Here is a 12,708-nt window from a genome sequence, read left to right as displayed (position 1 = left end):
CAAGAGCCCAACAGCCCGACTATAGTCGAACTGTCCAATAAAAGTCAATAAGCAAACTGTAAGATATGCGCATTTTTCAATTACGTATTCGCAAAGCGACGCCCAGCTATACAAAGGTTCGTCTAATAGATGTAGCTGTGCAGCTGTATGTGTACTGAAATATATCTAGCGGTGTATGTGTGTGTGTGTGTGTGTGTGTGTGTGTGTGTGTGTGTGTGTGTGTGTGTGTGTGTGTGTGTGTGTGTGTGTGTGTGTGTGTGTGTGTGTGTGTGTGTGTGTGTGTGTGTGTGTGTGTGTGTGTGTGTGTGTGTTTGTGTAGTGCATATAACAAAACACAAATTCAAATGGCATTTTATGCAACATGGCCTGGCATTCCGTGTGGACACACGAGAGTGCGGGGGGGGTGGGCAGGGCATCCAGTTGCACTCGTTGAAACATGTAAGCCATGTATTTCATTATGTTACGACAAACTGCCTGACACGGGCGGCTAATAACGGCAACGGGAACAGCAACGGGCAGCCATGTAAAGAGACAGTTGTTGTTGTTGCTTCTGCTGCTGTTCCCGAGTGGTAGCCGAAACCGAGGCCGCCCTAGATGCCATGCAAATCGTAGCTAGAAGTACGAAAATAAAAGTAAAAGCTGAATCGATGCGGGTCAATAAGCAGCGCCTGCTTACAGCAAAATCAAATTAGTATTAGGCAAAATGAAATAAAAAAAAAAAAAAAAAAAATAATAAAAAAAAAAAATATATATATATATATATATATATAGAAAATAAAATTAAGAAATATAAAATGAACTGCGACTAGGACTAGGCCACGACAACATTCCGGCATCTCTCCATCTCTCAGCTCCTGCCTCGCCTCGAGCTGCGCCCCGTCCCCCGCACCCCTCGAGCACTTCGTAGATGCTTCCGTACACATGACTGACCAGCACAACTTTAAATAAAAGCAAGCAACTGCAGCTGCGAACTTAACATAGTGCCTGTTGGTAAGTCAATGTACTTGTGTGCGCCCAACTCGACTTTGAATGCTCGCCCAAACTTTTCGGGCGGCCTAGTCAAGCGTGGGCCTTTAGTTTAAAATCAAGTATTTGCCAAGTGCTGCGATTCGATTTTATGATCCGCCATGAGTATTTTTTGTTCAGACATGGCTTTTGGATTATGGCTCGGGTGGGCGTGCCCTCAGCCCGTGCTGCTGCCACTTCCAATCGACGCAATAAACTTGCGCTGCTGCGTATCCGTAGGCGCATCCGCTACAACTCAACTGGCCGCAGGAACTGGGCAAATATTTGCTGCTGTTGTTAATTTTATTTATTAATCTGCACGCTATTTGAAACATATTATTAAAACGCACACAAGCAAACGATAAACGCAAAAAAAAGTGAGCTGAAAATTGCATTAATCATATTTATATGTGTGGAAAATGCAAACGGAACAGGAAGTGCTCATGTCAAGTGCTTAAATGCTTTTTATTTTTGCATTTATCTATGCGTTATTTAAAGCAATATCTCTTGAAAAAATAAATGTAAAAATTATATATGTATATCTTAAAAAATAAATAACATTTTAATATATATTTTACATGATTTTTCAGTACAGTTACAGCAATTTTTCTTCCACTAAAACAAAAAACTTGAAATTAGATTCCTGCATTGTTTTTACCTGCAAACAGAATTACTTCATTGTCTTTATAAATAATATGAATTGAGATTCAGAGCTGAGAGAGCGCCAAGGATCCGCCTGTAAATGAAGTATGAAAGAAAAAAAAAAAAAATTTGTTGCTTGGCCTCGGCAGAAAACTTTTCATGCGAGCTCATTAAATATTAAGGACACTTTAAGCTATGTTTGGGACCGTAAAGTTTGCGCGTTATCAATCAACGGGAGATGACAAAATCAAAACGGGCGACTAAATTAGGCAAGTTAGCCAAGTTGGACAAGTTGGCCGCATGGCATGAGGGCCAAACAAAACAAGCCAAGTGAAATTGTCAACAACTTATCAGCTGTACAAATGAGCTGCTGCTCCTGCTCCTGCTGCTCCTGCTTAGCGAGGGGCACAACGGAAGCCAATGAAGCCAGGCACTAGCATTCACTTACGATTCCGCTTCCGCTGCTGCTGCTGCTGATGCTGCCTATGTGGGTGGCCATTCCTGCTACAGCTTCTGCTGCTGCTGCTGCTGCTACTGCTACTGCTGCTGCTGCTGCTGCTGCTGCGGCTGTCTAATCGGCAGTCGTTAGTCGCTGCGGGGTCAAAATTCATATTACGGAGATGATGTTGCTGCTCCTGCTGCTGCTGCTGTTGTTGTTTTAAATGCGTTATTGTTGCGTTGGCAACAACAAATAAGCGCATTAATAACAAACGCCATTGAACGGCCATGTCATCAAATGAGCCAGCAACAATTGCCACAACTAGCTGCCGCAGCCAACACTCCAGCGCCAGCACCAGCGCCCGTCGGAGCGACAGACTTCAGTCAGTCCGTTCTGATGCTGATTATGGCTGTTTATTTGGGCACGAGTACAATGACAATGCCATTGGCGCATCATTAAATGGCCAAAAGTCACGCATTTCGAGCTGATGGACCAAAAATGATATCTAGAGATGCGAGCACGAAGAAACAAAAGTGGAACTTCTGATAAACAATTTTACAATCAGTAATGCCAAGTAACGCTCAACAATTATCTCTTTGTCATTAATGATATTTTTAAGGTTTATAAATATAATTTACGGAATTTTACTTCCCAGTGCTCCTAAAGAATTTCACAAATATTTAATACAGAAAGATGATAGCTTAACTTGATATAGTCCATTCGATAGGGGAACTTTCCAGTCATATAAAGACTAACATCTCCGATAAAATTAATGTACATTTAAAATGGAGATTAACAGACTCAATCGATATATGCTTAAAGTAGAAACCTTATCAAGTCTCTCATCATTCCCAGACACGCAAATCTCGTGCTGATTCGTGAATAATTGGCTTTCTGTTTTGTTCCGAGTGACTCACGACACAGCCTCCACTCTGGAGGCAATTGAGACGAGTCATTGGCTCTAGCGACGATTAAAATTGCGACTGTTTCGATGATTACCGGTGCCAGGACGATTACAGCTGCGCCTCTGCCCATCTCCCCCACCTCCCCATCTATGCCCTCTTCACACCATCAGCCGGTCTTAAATGGCAAGTGTAACAGTAGCTGGCGAGTGTTGAATGTTTAGCTGTCATTACGTGTCAGTAAACCGTGATCAAGAGCAGCTTCTGGTAGGTGGATGAGGCTGCAACCGGAGCGACTGCTGATGACAACTCGTGCTGTTATCACTGGGTTTGCTTTAGGCTCGTTGGGCATTCAGTTTACAGCATTCAGTATCAACAATGGGCCAGACTTTGTCCAGGGGCCAATCGCCATGCTAGCAAATCCACACATCCGCTTCCGCTGGGCCCATTCAATCGCACTGATGGCCACACAACGGGCCCCAGGTGTGGCGGGAGCAGGAGGCTGGCAGACTCCTCTGTTTGGTATACAATTAGGCCACGCTGCTGACCAATTGCTGCACTTAAATGGAAAATTTCAGGTTAGCGATAGCTGAACTCTTCATTTGGTTGATGAATGCGAACAATGGGGAATTATTAGGCGAGTGTTGAAGCATAATTAGTTTTCAAATAAATACCCAATCAATTAAACTGTTTCGATTGTTATGTAACTGTGAATCTGTATCTCTTCCATGATTTGATTGTTTTTATTGAACACATGTAAGCTATAGAGTGTTTTCAGATGCATAAACAAACTTTGATAGAGTAGCAAATATACGAATAAATAAAAGCAAAATAAAAGTCTATTTTGAATTTTTCATGAATTTATTAGAGGATTTTTAAAACAAAAATAATTGTTTCATTTAATAAATCGTATGCTTATACCCTGCACCCATGGCAAATGAAAAATCAGAGTATAATGATTTTTTCTCATTTATTATTATAAAAAAAATTAAAAATATCAAAATCTCCATTGAAGAAACAATTCTCAGATGATACAGGAATTCTTTTATAAAACACATCGTCATGAAGAATCTTCTTCAGAAATAGAAGAGCACCCTGCAAGTCTCAGAAAATAAGAGTCTCAATTCCGTGTAAAATATTCGACCATCAACCGATCACAGCGGCTATATATATATATATACTGGATCTAGCTCTAAGCATATCCGACGCCCTCGATATCAGAGTAAGATCAGAGAGATCAAAATCAACGTCAATAACTAGAGTTCGTAATTGAGCTTGAGCTCTCAATAACGCATCGGCTTACGATCCATAATTATACAAGCGATCCTAATTATGCTCAACAGTGTTCCATTCCAATCGGTCTGCTCTAAGTGCTCTTCCAACGGATAGGCTGATGAGCATAGTAGTTCGAGCTGTGCCCCTAGAAAAGTCTTCCTGTCTACTTGCTAATCTGTGCGACAACTTATCAATCTTTTAAACTATAATTTAAATACAACATAATAATAATGCTCAGAATAGGGCTGTTATATATGCATCTATATTCCTACATCTATGGTTAGCCAAAACCTATCAGCTATCTAGGCATGCAAGAAGTTATCAAAAAGTGATAAGAAACTGGTTTAAACAACGTGTTTCACATTGCTGTTGCAGCTAGTTTGGGGCGCTCTTTCCAGGATTTCGAACAATTTTCTATTTGCTTTTCTTTGTTGGGTGGATTTCGCTTTGTAACGCTGCTCGCTGGGCTGCCTAGTTTCCATTGACAGTCAACTATGGAAATTCGAAAAGTGAAGCAAGGGGCTGCTCCTGCTGCCTGACAGCAGTAACAACAACAATAGGAGCAACAGCAACAACAGCAACAACAGCAACAACAGCAGCAACAGCAGCAACAGCAACAGTCAGCAGGCAGTCAAAAAGACAATTGCTTACTGCTAGCTGCAACAGCAGTGACAACAACAACAACAAAAGCAACAACAACAATAGCCAACAAGCAACAACGTTGGTTGGCTTCCGCTTTACTAACTTTTCGCAGTGCATTTTTCAATGTTGCTGTTGTTGTTGTTGTTGATTCTGTTGCTTCCAAATGTTGTCGCTGTTGATGTAATCCTGCTAAAGCGCCAGCTAGGCCGCATTGTTTTTGTTGCTGTTGCTGCTGCTGCTGTGCTGCTGCCAGTGCCACTGCGCTTTGTTTGTTGTTTCATTTCAATTCGCCGAAACAAAGACTTAAAGTGCCCATTCACCTGATTTCGCTGGGTTTTAGTGCTGGCGCCACGCCCACAATGTGAGCAATACGCACGCCCACGTGCCTCGGCTCGCATGTTTATTTAAAACAACAAGAACAACTGCAACAACAATAACAAGCGTTTGGCTTTTGTATGTCTGGTCAAAGAGTTTGGCAGGCAGAAGCTGGCAATTGTTCAGCTTAAATAGGCCTCATTTTAGGCCAGCCATTGGAAATGCCTGTGCATGTGTGAATGGGTGAGCATGTGTGAGTGTGTGGGGCATATGACACAGTTTTCTGGTTTTTTTTCAAGTGCCTAACACACCACAATAGTCATTGAGTGGTGCTTCAATGTGCTGGCTGCAAATTGGGCTGCTATTGAAGTGTATTTCATTGTCGGCTACTCGAAATAAAAGTGGTAAATAAATTATGGATGTTTATTTATTATATGTGGTATAATGATGGATATATAATATGTGTAATAATGATAAAAATAATGAATATAAATAAAATATATAGCTATAAAGGCGCGAATATAATATAAATATTTATCTTAATATGCACATATGTATATACCTATACATTACATTTCATTATCATCATTATATATAAGAATTACATATATTATAGAGCTATTATTATTTTCATTGATTTTATTTTTTTTTTTTTTTTTTATTTATTTATTTATTTTTTTTTTTTTTTTGTTAATTTTTGTATTTATTTTATTAAAAGGTCAGTTTATCGAGCCCGTTTAAAAGTGAAACAAATTTTAGTACAACTACGAAACAGTTAACTGATCTGAAAGCAAGTTCTATATTTTTTATATACAGTAGAGTCGCTATAACTCGAAATGGCAAGGGGATCAGTTTTTATACCCTGAACCCATTTTCAATGGGAAATCAGGGTATAATGGTTTTGTTGAAATGTATGTAACAGGCAGAAGGAGGCGTGGCAGACTTCACAAAGTATATATATTCTTGATCAGGGCGACGAGCTGAGTTGATTTGGCCCTGTCCGTCTGTCTGTCCGTCTGTCCGTCCGTCCGTCTGTCCGTCTGTCCGTATGTATGAACGCGTCGATTTCAGAAGATATAAGAGCTAGAGACTTCAAATTTTTTTTAAAAATGTTCGTAATTACAGCGCGCATATCAAGTTTATCATTAAAAATCGATAACTCATCCCGATCTTTTTTATCGATAAAAAACCTTATCGAAAACCAGTTATAAAATTATATCTTCTACACCTTTATTGCTAGAGTCTCCAAATTTTTAATGTATGCTTATATGCAATTTATACAATTTCGGTTTTTGTTAAAATTTACCCCCACCCTTAAATTCACCCCCTCACGCTCACTTTTGTAAAAAGCGTATTTCAAATACTAGAGACTTGTGCTTTGGCAATTACATGCATATCCATGCCATAATCATAATCTGAAAGTTTCATGAAGATCGTACGTCCACAAAAAAGGTATTAAGCAATTAAGTTCTCATAGTAGCCGCTCACTGCCGCCCATGAGTGTTTATGCTTGTGTGTGTATATGTATGTAATTGTTTGTGTATGTGTGTGTGTGTGTGTATGTGTGTGTGTATGTATGTGTGTGTATGTATGCCTGTGTGCGTGCGTGCGTGTGTGTGTGTGTGTGTGTTTCTTGTGTAAGCTGAAAGACGCGAAAAATTATTGAAATAGCTATTACTCCAAGGGTTCAGGGGATCTCGTAGTCGAGTAGTCTCGACTAGAGCTTTCTTACTTGTTATACCCTGAACCCATTGAAAATGGGAAATCAGGGTATAATGGTTTTGTTAAAAGTATGTAACAGGCAAAAGGAGGCGTGGCAGACCCCACAAAGTATATATATTCTTGATCAGGGCGACGAGCTAAGTCGATTTGGCCCTGTCCGTCTGTCTGTCCGTCCGTCCGTCCGTCCGTCCGTATGTATGAACGCGTCGATTTCAGAAGATATAAGAGCTAGAGACTTGAAACTTTTTTTCCTAGGTCCGTGTATATCACGCGCATATCAAGTTTTTCTTTATATATCGATAACTACTCCCGATATTTTATTATCGATCAAAAACCTTATCGAAAGCTAGTTATTTAATTATATCTCCTACACCTTTAGAGCTAGAGCTTGCAAAATTTAAATGTAGACTTATATGTATTTTATATAATTTCGATTTTTGTTGTAATTTACCCCCCACCCCTATATCCACGCCCTCACCATCACCTTTGTAAAAGGCGTATTTCAAGTGCTAGAGACATGTGCTTTGAAATGTACATACATTTTCACCATATAATTACGCCCTGAAACTTTCATTAAGATTGTACGTATAGAAATTAAATTATTCAACAAATAAATTCTTATAATGTTACTACACTACAGCACAGCCCAAGCGCAGTTAGCAGAGCGCATTCTAATACGTGTGTGTGTATGTATGTGTGTCGAAAAGAAGTGCAGACTGATTAGAATATCAGATTAGAGGGTTCAGGGTATCTCCTAGTCGAGCAGTCTCGACTAGAGTCTTCTTACTTGTTTTTTTTTTTTTTTTTATTTATTTATTTTTTTTTTTTTTTTGACTTACAAAGAAATTCAAATTATCAAGGATTATTGAAAACGAATTTCATTCAAGGGGAATGAATTTCTTTTTCGATTTATCACGATTTTCGATTTAGCATGGCATAAATTATCGAGACTGTATGTATATATTTGTATATATATGTATATATATATTTGCAGAATAAGTGGATAATTTAAGAATGTATAGAAACGGCTTCAATATTATATAGATTCGGCCCCTGTCAATCTTATAATATGTATTATAGAAATAGCATCATAATCATATACCCGGCCTACATTTAAGTACGGAATATATTCACGTCTACAATTTCTAGTATAAAAATACTTCTATTTGAAAATATTTCAGGTCAAGCCAAGCATTTTACAGATTCCATTTGGAGCACTACCTACGTCTCGTGTGAGCGCATAAGAAACTCTTAGCAGTTTTATGTGTTAGGCAATAAATTTGAAGCGCAGCCACTGTCACTGTCACTGTCACACACACACACAGAAACACACACTAGCGCTATTTATGGCGATTTGTAGCAACAATTTCAATATGGCGCGCTGATCAAGCGATAGCCGCGACTGCCGCCGGCTCCGGCTGCGGCTGCTGCTGTGGCTGCGTCTTGTATTCCGTTACGGCATTTGAAATATCCCTTAATTCACTCACACAGGAACACACACTCACACACACACACGAGAGAGTCTGCTTCCCTCGCAAAACAGCTTTATTTATTGAAAGTTTTTGGTTTGGGTTTTTCGCGCAGCGTTTAGTAAACTTTTAAGCCGCTTTGATTGCGTCCTTGAGGCATTTGGCTTGCTTTGCCGTTTGCCCCGATTGTCTCTAGTGTGTGCTGAGGGGGCACTGGGTGGGGGGGGGGCAAGGCTAAGTCCTTGACCTTACCGCATGCTGTCATTGAACTGCAGCCAGCGCCCATCGATGGCAAAGCCAGACAAATTGCCATAAAATAGTGACAATAATCATCCTCGTCATTTCAGGCCATTGGGCAGCCGAAAAGTGCGGTGGGTCTGGCGCTTGTTAAATATGCCATACAATTGGGCTCCTAATATAGCAATAGTCGTACATTTCGGCCCCGTCACGTCTTCATTTCATTTCATTTCATTGTTTGCTCTGGATCTGTGGATCTTGGCTGCACGTACAGCAGAAATCACGTCTCAGCGACCGCTGGCTATGTTTACGGCCATTGAACTGTGAGCGCCCACACTTGGCGGCCAACTCTTTGGGCCATTTATAACCGCAACGCCACTCATTATGCAGCAGCCACTACGGCCGTGCAGTTATCTATGGCCCACCTCCGACTCCACGCACGTGGCAAGTATTTACAACAGCCTAGCCTAGCGGGCACTGAGCTACGCGAATCAACAAGAAAACCTGACTGAAAATGAAAAAGAGAACAAGAAATGTTTTTTAACTTACGAATCCTAGCAGCTTGCTAAGACTCTTAAAGAAATAGTCGAAAGCTGGCAAAAGTTAGCGAAGTAAACTTAAAATTAAGTCGAAGAAACCATCATTAAATTGTATGCAAAGTTCGCTTAATATGTTTGGTTGAGCTCCATATTTTGCCATATTCAACAAGGAAATAAAAAATATTATATATATTTTATATATATCTTTTTATTATATATATAGACATTATACTTTCTTATATATATTTTAGAATATATATATATATATAATTCTCGTAAATCGAGAGTCGCGATATATCGAAAAAATAATAATTCTCGATAATATGAACTTCTGTGTAAATAAAAATAAATACATAAATAACAAAAAAAAAAAAAAAAAAAAAAAAAAGACAATTTATACACTTGTCATTTCGACTTATCGGAATTCTACTGTATATTTCTATTTTATATATTCAACAAATAATGGGTAAATAAAAATACAAAATATAATATATAAACTCAAGCTAATTATGTAGTAAGTAGTAGTCTTAATATAATTATACTGTATCAATTTGATAATTGTTGTTTAGGTAACATCAGTTAACACTGTTTCGGTATATAATGTATATAAATACATCATTTTATATTTCCATTTTAGTTTATTCAGTTACAATATTTTTGTTAATTTAAATACTTAAGTTGTATAAAAATAAGCCATTTAGTTTATATTCATATATAATTTAATATTAAATTTAAATAAATTTTAAAAATTCATTGATTTGTTTTGCCCTAATTTTTTCTTTATATATTAAAATAAAATATTAAAAAAAGAAAAAGATAATCGAATGAACCCCCTATGTAATTTCACAGCTCTTATTCAGGCAAGGCTGGGTTTATTACTTAATAATATAAACAAGCAAATTTCATTTACATATATTATAATATTGGAACAGTTAATTTCATCCGACTTCAGCTACTTTTAGCTTAGGTCAGCTGTCGCTTACTCCGATGTCCAGTGTAATTGAAATGTTCGACTTTAGCGCAGCGTGACGCGAACTCAATTGAAAAGGTAAACAAATCAGAAAGCTGGCCACAAAGCGTGACATTAACACAGCGGCCAGAAACTATGCAAATGACACAGCAGCTGCCCAAAGAGCGAACCTCAACGCGCCAAAGCATTTTCCGCCGCTCCGCCCACGCCTCGCATGCCACCCCCTTCTGATGCTGATGCATGGACACAGAGAGAGCGGAAGCGCCGAAAATGCGACAGGAATGGGGCTGCGGCGGGAGAGTGACTGCAACTGGAGGGAGGTAGGGGCAGGGGTAGGGGCAGGAGTAGGGGCAGCCACAAATAGATTCCGAATGAGGACGCGAATGCGACAGACTCCGACAATTGCGTATTGTCCGGCTGCTTTGTTTTTCTGCCGGACTCGGGCACAGTGAGGGGCTGCAGGTTGCTGTCGTCAGTCTTGACATTTGAGTTTGTTATGCGTGCAGATGTATCTGTATCCTTGTATCTGTGTATCTGCGTCAGTGTGTGTGTGTGTGTGTGTGTGTCCGCAGCTGTGTATTGGCTAGCAACTGTGGATTTGTCAGCAGCAATTACCGTTGATCTCAAGTGTTTTTTATAGCCATCTTTTGTTATCGGTCGTCTCGTTGTCGTCGCTATTGTTGTTGTTGTTGTTGTTGTTGTTCTTGCTGTTGTTGTTGGTATTGCTGTTGTTATGGCCGTTGGCACGTATACCCACGTTCGACTCATCGCATTCAATTTGCTTGATTTTATTTCCGTTTTTCGTCGCATCGCCGCATTTTCTTTGCCAGCCAGCTCCTGCCCAGCGGCACCTGCAGTCCGCAGTCAGCTCTCCTTAGCTTTTGCCATTTTCCTCCAATTCGATTGTTGTCCATGATTTTGATTTTGATTTGGATTCGTCGCGTTGCCAGTGCAACTTGAGTGTGCAATTTGATTTGATTTTCGGCAGCGCTGCAGAGCTCTGGCGTGTCCTTGCGGCTGCTCCTCGCCTGATGGGCAGTTGCGGTCCCGTTCGCTATTAAAATCGACTCAGCCAAAATGCAGCCACAGCCAACACGAAATTGCCATTTTGTGTTTAATGCCAGCCGGGCAGACAGTTGTGTATTTTGAGTATTGCATTTTTAGCCATCCTGCCAGGGGAAGCGCCAACTATGTGTGCCAGGATATGTCGCTGGCTGTTTGTTCAGCGACAGGATATGAAGTGCTCCGCGATTGCCACTGGGTTACACATAAGTGCGCCACGTGTCCAATATTGCAGCTCAACTAACACCGAGCGACACGTGACCCACTGCCTCAGTCAATATTTATGTCAATCCTCGACTCTATGCAAGGCAATCGCCAGCCAGAGGCGCCAGCCACTGACTCGTTTCACTTGCTTGTCACATAGAAATACATAATAATATACTTATTTATTATCACATAAATGAATTGTCTCCCCAACGAGCATACACTCGACTGAAGTAGAGTCTTATTTAAAATGCCATTGTCTTATTCATGATTTTGACAGCTAGCATAGTTCAGACTATTTTGCAACAACAAACAAGAGCATACCTGTTTACGTTGTGAAAAGAGTATATTGGCTTTGTGTAAGGATTATATTGATGCAAGCCAATTGAAGGTAGAGAATGAGATGAACTTCGACACATATATTATGTGTCACGATCCCTGGTAATGTATCCACTGAAGATACGGCAAATAAGGAAATCCTATATCTTGTGTGCCTTACATGCTATGTCTTAAGGTGCTAACAACTTTAAATTTGGTATATGTTAACACATATACACATATATATTTGTCCCAAAGCAAGAAATGCACATAAATTTACATTTTTGGAAAAAACTTACATCAAGCAACTTGAGTCAAACACATGTTTTAGTTTTACCATTAATATTTAATTACAGGAAAATAATTATTTTACCATCAATATTTATTTACAAGAAAATACTAATACATATACATTTAAAGCTTAGAAAATATATACATATATATGTATGTATATGCGCATATTTTATATATATTAATATCTCAACTGTTTTTATAACAATCTCCTTTTCTTAATGGTTTTCCCATCGCCTTTAAGACTTTTCAGTAGAGTTAGAAAGTTTCACTAGTTATATTATATTCTATTCTAGTATTATTAAATTTTATTTTAGTTATATTATAATACAGAAGTATACATACCCTCTATAAATCCTAGCTCTATATATAATTATATATATTTTTGATATTCCTATTATTCTAAGCTCCTCTTATGTGATGCCTTTTGGGCATTATTATATGAAATTAATTATATATAATTTAATTTTTAATTAATATACATATTAATTTAATATTCCAAGTACTTCACCGTTATATATATATATATAAAAATTACTATTAAGAACTATTTCTGATTATTAAATAACATTCCAAGTTGCTTTAGCTCGTATGACCAATGACCAATCGTGACCAGAGAGCCCACTGGGGCTACGAAAGCTATTCAGTTGTCACACTCATATAAATTCATCGAATA

This window comes from Drosophila mojavensis, unplaced genomic scaffold (assembly GCF_018153725.1).
Source record: "Drosophila mojavensis isolate 15081-1352.22 unplaced genomic scaffold, ASM1815372v1 contig_19, whole genome shotgun sequence".
Taxonomy (NCBI): domain Eukaryota; kingdom Metazoa; phylum Arthropoda; class Insecta; order Diptera; family Drosophilidae; genus Drosophila; species Drosophila mojavensis.
This window is presented reverse-complemented; position numbering follows the sequence as displayed.